The sequence below is a fragment of the Castor canadensis genome, chromosome 19 (assembly GCF_047511655.1).
Source record: "Castor canadensis chromosome 19, mCasCan1.hap1v2, whole genome shotgun sequence".
Lineage (NCBI taxonomy): Eukaryota > Metazoa > Chordata > Mammalia > Rodentia > Castoridae > Castor > Castor canadensis.
The window spans coordinates 33,218,440-33,229,592 of record NC_133404.1 but is presented as its reverse complement, the minus strand read 5'-3'; the positions used below and the strand labels follow the sequence as shown (position 1 = coordinate 33,229,592).

At 37.8% G+C, this 11,153-nt stretch overlaps 1 pseudogene; it reads left to right on the top strand.

Annotated features, from left to right (window-relative positions):
• The first annotated feature begins 1,776 nt into the window (after positions 1–1,776).
• LOC109696760 (26S proteasome non-ATPase regulatory subunit 12 pseudogene) lies at positions 1,777–4,685 on the top strand (annotated as a pseudogene).
• The last annotated feature ends 6,468 nt before the right edge of the window (positions 4,686–11,153 follow it).

Sequence of the window (11,153 nt, the reverse complement as noted above, 5' to 3'; positions counted from 1 at the left end):
AAATTTTATCCCAAAGCATAGTTTCCACTTACATCAATAGATAGATTGCATTTGTATATATAGATGTCAAGGCATCCTTCAAGTTATTTTGTTGCAAAATAGAAAACCAAGAAGGACAAAAAGCATTAGGAAATAGGCAGCTATTTAGGGATTTAATCTCAATTTATCCACACCCACATTTCTTCACACTTAAAAAGTTTAAATTAAATTAAAAATTTAATTTTATTGTTGTGCTGGGTTCTTACAATGCACATTTTTTTTAGGCTTTGACCTGAATTAGCCCAAATCAGAAAAGTGCATTTTAAACCACCCATCTTAGTGTTGATACAAAAATATTGGCAAACTTATATTTGAAAATAAAACAGCATTAATATTTTAAAACAATTGTAAGAAGGAGACTTAAGAAAACAGATTTGTCAGCTATCCCTGGCCTTCTGGTCATCCAACACAGCTGTGAACAGTTTTAATCTTAAACTTATATTATCAGTGAATATACTGAGAAGCCCCTGGATGTAAATATAATTGAAAAAAATAAATGCAGAGGGTTGAAGCATTCATTATTAATGATCAAGGGCTGTTTGTTAGTATTGTAGAAATTCACTTCAATTTAACATGGACTTACTGAGCACCTGCCTGTCTCTCATGAGACTGCTGGGATAAATGATATTGGGAGAATCTCAAGAAGAATCAGCTGGTATCTGCAAAATGCCTGTGAAGTATCATGAGGGAAGCACGGTCTTCAGGAGAAATTAATAGGAAACAATGCAAAAAAGCAAGTGATTAAATGATGAAATAGTGAACCCAGGCAGGACCATTAGAGATACAACTAGGAGGTCTCAGGGGAGGGCAATGCACTTGGGGAATGAAGTTCTCAAATGATGCTGCAGGAAGAGGAAGTTTAGTCTCAAGTGGCTGTGAAGGAATTAGGGTAAGAAGGAAAAGAAAATAAGGGCCGTGTAAGTGGTGAGAAGAGTATGAGGTCAAGTGAGGTAATGATCTGGTTTGAAGAAGGGTCTGTGAGCTAAGTCAAAGATGGTGGGATGCAGGACACTCTAGGTCCTGTCCTGGCTCTGACATGTCCATCCTTCATGACCATGCAAAATGCAGTTAATCTACTTCCTTATAGATAAATGAGAGCATTGGAGCGGTGTTGTTCAGATCCATCTAGGCTCTAAAACACAGTGGGTCTTGAAGTGAGTCCTGATCTTGGCTTTAATGAAGTATGAGAACTATTTTCTTGATCACTGGGAGTCTTAGAAACTCATCTCTAAAACGGTGACTGTAATGGTATAATTACATTATATTCACAAAGAGGTGAATATACTTGGGACACAGTAAATGCTTAGAACAGGTTAGTGACTGTGTAAATTCCGGTGAAGTATGTTTTTAAATAAAAGAAGTGTGACTGAAGCTGTTAGAAGGCAGTGTTTAGTACTGACTAACCAATATTAATTATTGACTGATACATATGCATTACTTGCAGGGTAAGATAATATTTTTTGAATTATGAAGGAGAAAGTTATATTTTATCCAATGGGAAATGAGAACTCTTGATGGATTAAAAGTAGGAATTGCTAAGAAGGAAGTGAAGTTTTAGACAGATTAACCTGGAAGGAGGGTCTTTCTATGAGGAACTAAACTGTGGGAAGATAAAGCTATTGGTGAACTCTAGGTGTGATATAAGGTGATATATGGTATTCCACGATTTAATTTGGAAAGACATGACAAAGAGACAACCTGGTGACTATTTTGGTGATAGATAGAAAATGTATACCCATGATTCAGAGCCCCGGTAGCTGGGTGAGTGACAGGGATCCATACTGAGATGGAGAGGTTTGGAGATGAATCCACAATGCTTTGGGTAGGAATTGGGAGGAAACAAGTTCCCATGTGAAATCAGACTTTCAATTAATGGTTGGCTTATTGATTACCTTCTTGGTACTGAGAGTGGGGGCCCTGAGATGGAAGTCTCAGGCCTCTAAACATAGGTATTGAAAGATGCTATGAGAAGGGATGAGACTCCCCAGCCTGGCTGCACATGGTAGTGTAAAAACACTAATATTTGGGTTTCTCTCTAGATGATTCTGATATAATCAGTTTGGAGGTGCAGTCTATATATGAGATTTTTTTTACAGTCCCCATATGTATTCCTTCAGAGAAAAGACAAGACCACAGGGTTGGCCTACTATGAAGAGTGGGAAGAAAGAGAAGCAATGTGAAAAATCACCCACCAAATGCCAGGCTCATAGGCTGGGGGCTTTGAATCTATGTTATCTTCTATGATCTTCATAGTGTTCTGGGAAAAGTTTTAACTAATTCCAGACTGAGATTCAGAAAAAAGGTGGAATTCACTGAACACCTCCCTGTTCCATTGTCTTTAAAGAAAGATAAGTGAAGAACCAAAACTTCCACAGGGTATGTGGTGGTTCATGCCTGTAATCCCAGCAGTTGGGAGGCTACAGCAAAAAGATGGTGAGTTAGAGGCTAGCATGGGCTAGAAAAAAAAATTGGCTTTAGTGCATTTCATGTGTTCAGAACTTACCAGTAGCATGGGTCAGTTCTCCAAAAGCAAGACTCTAAATTTAGTAACACACAACAACAACTATACATATCTAAATAATAGATTTTCCTTATATTTATTCACTTGGTTCAAAATTTTCATGTCACTCAGAACCTAGCTGTTTTAGTTTACATGCAATGCTTATTAATTTAGTAATCCGAGTATCAGCTTAGTAATGGAAAATATTAATTTCAGAGGGGAGGGTACATGTAGAAGGCTATAGAAGTAGAAAAGGAGGATTTATTGAGTACCTATATGTGCCAGTTCCATGTGTAACACACCCCTTCATTTAATTCTGTAGTAGAGCCAATGTCTGCCCAACCCCAGAACTCATTCTTCCTTTGATGTATCTCTAAGGGGTAGAATTTAAAGAAGTACAATGTTATTTTCCACTTTGAACACTGAAAGTGTCCAGTTTTCTTTTTGCATTCTGTCAACCAAGTGGTCTTCCAGTATGTACACATACTGTGATGACAGAAAGACAAATGACAATTGTTTGTGCTGATGTCACAGATGTGCCATCATTGTGACATCACAGATCTGATGGTGGGAGTGGCATGCCCAGTGAGGTTTTCTAACAGGACCAGTTGTCTTCTCCTGGGTGATCTGCTGCCTTGCCTCTTGGTTCCTGTTCCTTTTCCTTGTTCAATTTTCCATAATTTCTTCAAATTCCATAAGTTACCTGATATTGTTCCAAATGTTTGTTTTTCACGTACATTAGCCTGAGTCCCTTTTTCTTCTTTGCAATTAAGAACGTTGTCTCGAGGTGGATGTGATGAGTGGTTGCCAAAGCAGGGAGACAGCAAGAGGGGCTCAGGCAGAGACCACGACAGACAGCTCTCACAGCAGGCGGATGCCCACATCGTTAAGATGGTGGTAGACTACAGCACCACAGTGTGAGAAGCTGGCCAAGAAAAGAAGACTTCCAGAAGTCACTGAAACCCTTCTGTCTGTAGAAAAACAGAGCCATACTGCCTCTGATATGGTGTCTACTAAGAATCTTAGTTGCAGTGGTGAAGATGTGACATGAGGCTAAATAATGGGATTTACTTAATGAAAATATTATGTTTTTGCCAAAAGAAGGGAGTCAGATAAAGCAAGTTGTAAAAATGGCTCAATAGTGGTGTATTACTTCCCTTGAAGAGATAGGTCACAGAACTTCTAGTCAGACTCTGATTAATTAATACTCTACAAATTGTTACAGAAGGAAAAATTTATGTTGAAATTGAGTGTGCTCAACTGACTAAAAACATTAGCAACTATAAAAGAGAAGAACGGTGATGTGAAAGAGGCAGTCTCCATTTTACAGGATTACAGGTGGAATCCTATGGGTCATTGGGATAAAAAAGAGTGAGTGGAGTTTATTTTGGAGCAAATGAGTCTGTCTAGCTGTGAAGGATTATATTTGCACATAAATCATCAGCAAGAAATTTAACACCAAATTTTTCCAGGAAGAAAGTATGGAGAAATTAGAGTTGAAATACTATAATATATTGATTTAGCTGGGTTAGCATAAGGGATCTTATTTGTCTATTTGTAAGCACTATAGAGCAATAAATTATGCCTCTTTAGACAGGCAGAAAATCAAAAGTGACAATAGACTCTAAAATGTGTTGTTCTCTATGTTATCCTGATTCCTTTTGACTATGAACAGTCAGATTTGGTTCACCGAACAAGTGGTGATGAGAAGTTGGAAGAAATTCCCAGATACCAGGATCTTTTAAAGCTTTTTACCACAATGTAGTTGATGTGTTGGTCCACACTTGTTGAGGACTGTGGGATGGAGTTAAGGAAAAGTTCCCTGGAAAGTCCCTGCAACTGATATATTTGGTTCTACAGAAGAAGATGAAAAAAGGTAGAAAAACTTGAAGAAACATTTTTGAGCATAATATTAAAATAATGGCCAAGTACTATATTAGGATAGCAATGAAAAGGATGACACAGCTTCTGGATCTGACTGTTGGTAAACCAGAGGCTTTTCTCTAGAAGCTAGTTGTTAGCAAGACCATCTTTGCTAAAGTAAACAGGTGGCATGAATTATCAACTTCCAGATACCCAAGGATCCAAGTAACTTATCAAATGTCTGGTCTCAGACTGAGCTCATTGTTGTCTCTGGTTAACAAAACTATACACCTCATAGCCAAAGAGAAGATGGTTACATAATCTACGATAAAGGTCTTGATAATCTTAGAAAAGAGATAAAGTTGAAAGTCACTAAAAAACGGACTGTTAACAATGGTGTATATGTTGGTCTTTTTCGTCTTATTTGCAGATTCTTTGTCTAAAATTTTACAATAGTGAATGTGTTGAGCTTTGATTTTTTAGTTCCAGGTTTCATTGTTAATTCCATGTTTACATTGGTGCAGAAATATAACACATTTCTGTTGTCTGAAAGCATAAAAACATGGGTCTTGATTTGCCCAAACATATTTTTTCTATCAGTTTAAAACTTTCTAGCTATTATTTGTTTTCAATCAACTAACAGCCATGTAATAATAAAGCAGTATATGTGCCTTTACCTCTGCTTCTACACATTTCTCAGAGGAGGGATTTGACAATTTTTTTTTAAAAGAAAATAAGTTGTGCTGTAAAGCTGTCAATGACTTAGAATAAAAAAAAAGCAACAAGTAAAATAAAGAGAATCTTGTCTTCCACAAATTCTCACTCTTGGAGGAATACCTATCTATCTGCATTCTTACAGATGAGGAAAAAGACATCCAGAGAGGTTAAGTAACCTGCCTGAGATCACAGAGCTGGAGAGAAGCTAGAACCATGCCCGGTTTTTCCAGCACAGGCCATGTTGTGAGAAGTTAGCCCCCAAACTTCAACAGTCCTGAAACATTCTTATATCATTTCACAAGAAATGAGACTCCTTTTCCTCAAGGTGCTGTTTAATAATTATCTACCGATTTTTTTTAAAACAGAAGGAGGTTTGTGATATAATTTTAAAATGGTAAGTGAAATGCATTTTAAATATTTTTTTTGAAAAATATAAAGACTAATGATTTGAAACCTTAAAGGTAAATTCTTCATCTATCTGGAAAATTCACTTTCTCAGAACAGCTTGATAAAAGGAAGTACAAAATCTTCATCAAACAAAAATGGAAAGGTTCTCAAACTCATGGATTTCCAATAGAGTTTTTTTTATTATTGTGCTCGGTGGGGCACATTGTGGCATTTACAAAAGTTCTTACAATATATCAAATATATCATATTTGAATTCACTCTTTCCACCATTCTCCTTTATCTTCTCCCACATCCCCTCCTTCTGGAATAGTTCCTATAGGTCTCATTTTTCCATTTAAATACATGTGCACGCAGTATTTGCACCATATTCACCCTCCCCTCCCAGCCCTTTCCCCACCTCCTCCCCCCTCCCACTATACCAACCTCCCAGTCCCCGCCAGGCAGGACCTGTCCTGCTCTCCTGTTCTCTGATTTTTTTTTATCCTGAAAGTACAATTTATTCCCTCTGACCTTTTTATTCCCTTGTTATTCTTTTTTTTTATTGTTTTATTATTCATATGTGCATACAAGGCTTGGGTCATTTCTCCCCCCTGCCTTACCACCCACTCCACCCCCTCCCTCTGCCCCGCACCCCAATACCCAGCAGAAACTATTTTGCCCTTATCTGTAATTTTGTTGAAGAGAGAGTATAAGCAATAATAGGAAGGAGCATGTGTTTTTGCTGGTTGAGATAAGGATAGCTATACAGGGAGTTGACTTGCATTGATTTCCTGTGCATGTTTGTTACCTTCTAGGTTAATTCTTTTTGATCTAACCTTTTCTCTAGTACCTGTTCCCCTTTTCCTATTGGCCTCAGTTGCTTTAAGGTATCTGTTTTAGTTTCTCTGCATTAAGGGCAACAAATGCTAGCTAGTTTTTTAGGTGTCTTACCTATCCTCACCCCTCCTTTGTGTGCTCTTGCTTTTATCATGTGCTGTGCTCAAAGTCCAATCCCCTTGTTGTGTTTGCCCTTGATCTAATGTCCACATATGAGGGAGAACATACGATTTTTGGTCTTTTGGGCCAGGCTAACCTCACTCAGAATGATGTTCTCCAATTCCATCCATTTACCAGCGAATGATAACATTTCGTTCTTCTTCATGGCTGCATAAAATTCCATTGTGTATAGATACCACATTTTCTTAATCCATTCGTCAGTGGTGGGGCATCTTGGCTGTTTCCATAACTTGGCTATTGTGAATAGTGCCGCAATAAACATGGGTGTGCAGGTGCCTCTGGAGTAACGTGTCACAGTCTTTTATTCTCTGATTTTGTATAACAACAACAACAACAACAAAAATGACATCTTTGCTTGGTTAAGATAGCTACACTGGGAGTTTCCTTGTGGCACTTCCATGTATATATTTATTATAGCCCCAATTAGTTCATCTCCTCTATTTTTCTTCTTTCTGTATTAGTCCCCTTCATATAGTGATTTCAAGAGGTTTAAAAAAATTCTGTATTCATTCTTGTGTAGAGAGTACATCAACCATCTTTATTTTCTTAACTTCAGAGTACTGGGCTCTTTTTTTGTTCTGGGCCCCTTTAGATTAGTCCTGCAAAGTTGGGGGCTGTGACCTGGAGGTGACATGCAAATACTGGGTGAGCCAGCAGGGACTCCTGCGTGGCAGGCTCTCATTGTCATCCTGCTCACCTGCTCTCTGGCAGCCTGTGTCTTGTTCTTGAAACCCTGAGATGGTGATTATGACTGATTACACAAGATGCCATGTTCCCTAATCATATCACTTGCATTCCTGTGAATGATGGTGACAAGTGTTTGAAGGGAGAAGATCACAGCTGTCTAATAAAAACAAAATCAGATAAAACAGACAGTGTCACAGGCACAGCACACACTAGACTGCCACAAAGGAGGCCAGGGTGATGTGGTTTGAGTACTTTGTCACTTAGGTTGGTTCCTGCTGACTCTCCAGAATTCCCAAGTCCCATCAGAAGGAGAGCTATGCAGGTGTGGCCCATGCACCAGGGCTAGCTTGCTTACATTTATTTATTTGTTTGTTTATTTATTTATTTATTAAGAAGTTCCTTCCTACTCCCTGTTCTGTGAAGTGAGCATTATCACTTTGGTAAATTTAGAGCTCATGACTACTAGCATGGGGACAGGTCTTGCAAATCAAAGACAAGCACTCTGACTGCCCCCTCTCTGTTGTTCTCTGAAAACAGCTAGAAATTTCAGAGGCCGCCTCTCTCTTCTGCCACTCCGTTTTTAATCTGTGTTCAAAGAGAGAGTCAACTGTCTTGAATTAAACACTAGGCACTTCTTGAAGTCATGTGTGATGAAAGTGATTAAATAATTAGTTCAAACAAAGGTGATTTCTGAGTCAGGTTCCGGGTCAGAGTGGGAAAAAAAAGTTGGCTTTAAAGCAGCAGGAAAAAAGTCTTGATTTAAAGCAGCATTTACTGGGCGTGCTGTGGAAAAAATATTTCCTATGATATGAAATTACCATGCTGGAGATGATGGACCTGTTTCCTTTGCTTTCTCACGTTGACATCTTGCTGACCCCTGAATAGACAAAGCCTGTTTTCTTCCTCCTCAATGCCTTTGGGCCTTCTGTTCACCTTGCTGGAAGGTTCTCCCTGGCATTTATCTGGGTCACTTCTCAGGCCTGCAGATCGGTGTTTTGGGAAAATAGTCATTTTCTCAGATGGGGCCATCCCTAATTGTAATATGACCCCTCCTCCCTCATTCTTTTTTTTGTCTCTTTTTATTGCTTTATGATACCTATTATTGCCTGGCATTTTGTCATACAGTCATTTTTTGAAACAAACCACTGGCTTTTGGAGATTTTTTCTGCAAAGAGTCAAGGAATGTTCATGAGAAGGCATGCATGGCTTCTATTTTGGGGTGAGATACAACCAAGTAGGATCCTGTTATCCCATGGGCTTTGTTGAGTGAATGTGTCTAGTTTATGGCAAGTTATCTGAAGTAGGTCATGAGCCAATGTTTGGAGAATAAGTGACAACTTGATGGGAACTAAATTTTATAGATGAACCTGGCTATGTCCAGTTATCTGGGTGTACTGGATATAGATGTTTGGTAAGCTCTTGACTCAACACTTGTCCAATGTGGCAACTGTGTGAGTGGATTTTCAGTCAAATGCTCTACCCCTGAGCTTACACCCCTGTGTGAGTGGATTTGCAACGGTAATTATTCTGAATATCTCAGCACTTTATTCCAATCTCTGCTATCTCTAGATAACCGCCTAGATTTTTCCAAGAACTCAGTCCCCAAACTTCTCTTAAATCAGTACTCTAAATAAGTAAGTCTGAGTTATAGAGATAGTGAACACTCTTCTTCTTAATGAAGTCACCCAAGTGACATTTTATTTTATTTCATATTTTTTGGGTATTAGAGAGCAAACCTAGGATCTTTGGTGTGCTAAGCAAGCTCTCAATCACTGCACTATACTGCCAGATGCAGTGACATTTTATTCATGGTACTAAACAGTAGAACAAGTATGAAAAAAATGTAAGTAAAACAGTAATTACTTATAAGCAAATTCAATTGTGAATGGGGAGATTTCAGTACATAGAGGGGTATGGGGCCAGAGCAGAAGAGAGAGAGCGAGGCATTGTTGTCAAGGCTGATGGGAGGAGATGAGCTGCACTTAGAACCCTGGGTTTTAGAGGAGAGGTGAGGAAAAGCTAGGCTTAAAGTCAGAGCCCTAGTTACCAGGATATGCTGGAGCCGGGCTGTCAGTCCATTGGTAGCTGAAGTGTGAATGAGGGAAACTAAGGCTGGAAGTTTGTCACGTCACTACAACCAGCATGGGTGAGGTAGGAATATGTGCGTTGTAGGTCACATCTATGGACAAGGTGACCGTGTCTAATGAGAATCCTTGGCTCTGGGAAATGATTCTGGGAAATTTAAGTCTGCTCCTTTACAACAAAGCAAAGGTAAAATATGTATAGAGAAAACTTATTAATCAAAAAATCTATTTATAATAGATCTATAGCTGATTAATTACTATGAGGACTTAAAATATTCACTAAGTATTTATGATTTTAGGTGTAAGATGGCATAATTATTAAATGGTTAGATTTATATATTATGTCTTGGTTATAACTACAAATGTAAATAAAAGAATAATTAAAAATTTCAGAACCAATGAATAAGCTTACTTTTTAGTCTTCTGTCCTTAGGAGAATTTCAAATGGAAATCATGTGGTTGTAAGGGAACAGAAATCATATGAATGTTATGATATATAGAGATATAATTGCTGTCAATGTAAGTAATGTGGGTTTGCTGAGTAAAATAAGATGATTGTTTAGGGTTTTCCAAAACCCCCTAAAATTGCTTCGATACCACATGTAACCACATGTGGTATAAATAAAACGTGAGTCAAAGGGATGAGGAAAGATAAACATATAATTAAAAACAGCTCAGTGTAGACTTGGGCTCATTCATTTCAATGAAGGCATCTGTAGTTTATGGCGTGGTTATAGACCCACAATATATGGGCGTTGGCTGCATGCCATAAAACACATCAATGCAGCTTGGGCCCAAATTATTATACACAAACAATAAATCCACCCTGTTAACAGGATAAATATGATAACCATTGATAATGTTGGGAAGTGGGAGAATGTGATCCCTAAGTAAATAGTTTTGCGTTCTTAAGACACAAAGATGACTTTAGCTTTTAGTGCCTCCCATGACTTCCGTTCATTCTCTTATCTATAGTTTGAATTAAAAGACAGATTGTGGCCTTGAAAGCATCTATGCTAATTACTGTTTGTGAGTCTAATAAAAGACATCAGCCCAGCTATTATTTGTGAAAATGAAATCTTCGTATGTTGAAGGTCAGTTTTAGTTGAAGTAATATAATCTAAAAAGTCAAGGTTCTTTTGCCATTAAAATTGCTCATGGAGCAAATCTTTGGTATTCTACCCTTAGCCTTGAATCCTGTCCTGTATCTTGTAAGAAAAATAGTAAATGCATGCTCCAATGCAATGATGGAATTACCAAGGCTTCGAGTTTTTCTGTAGGAGACAGTTATCCAAACAGATGGAAAATTCTCTTTTCAAATATTGTTAGATGAAAAACCTGATAAACTTTATCTCAATATGGATCAAGAGTTCATTTCTCATCAACCACAGTCTCATTTTGTTGTCTTCTAAGAAAAAGATATTTTTCTAAACTATGGTTTATACCTGGAACTAGTACTAATAAGAGTACGGGGTGGGTGGTCAGAGAAAGTTGTTTTATACACTATTGGTGCTCAGAAATTATACAGAAATTATTCTCTTGGGGCAGGAAGCAGACAAGTATATAAATTTCTTTTATTATAGGCCTATCTTCTTATGACTGTTATCATATTCTGGATAATTATAGTTTATTCTGCATGGATGTAAAAGCTTAATTCAAAAAGTCCATATAGTTTTGTGTAGTACTGTATGTTTGCAGTGTATGTATGCATAGTTACATACTTTTTCCTCTTCGAAGACATGCTAATCAACATTTTTGAAATGTAATTTATATATGCCAAGATTCACCAATTTTAAGGAACAATTTTATGAATTCCAAAATATCCTCTCATATTTGGATTGAAAATTGCACTAAGCCTA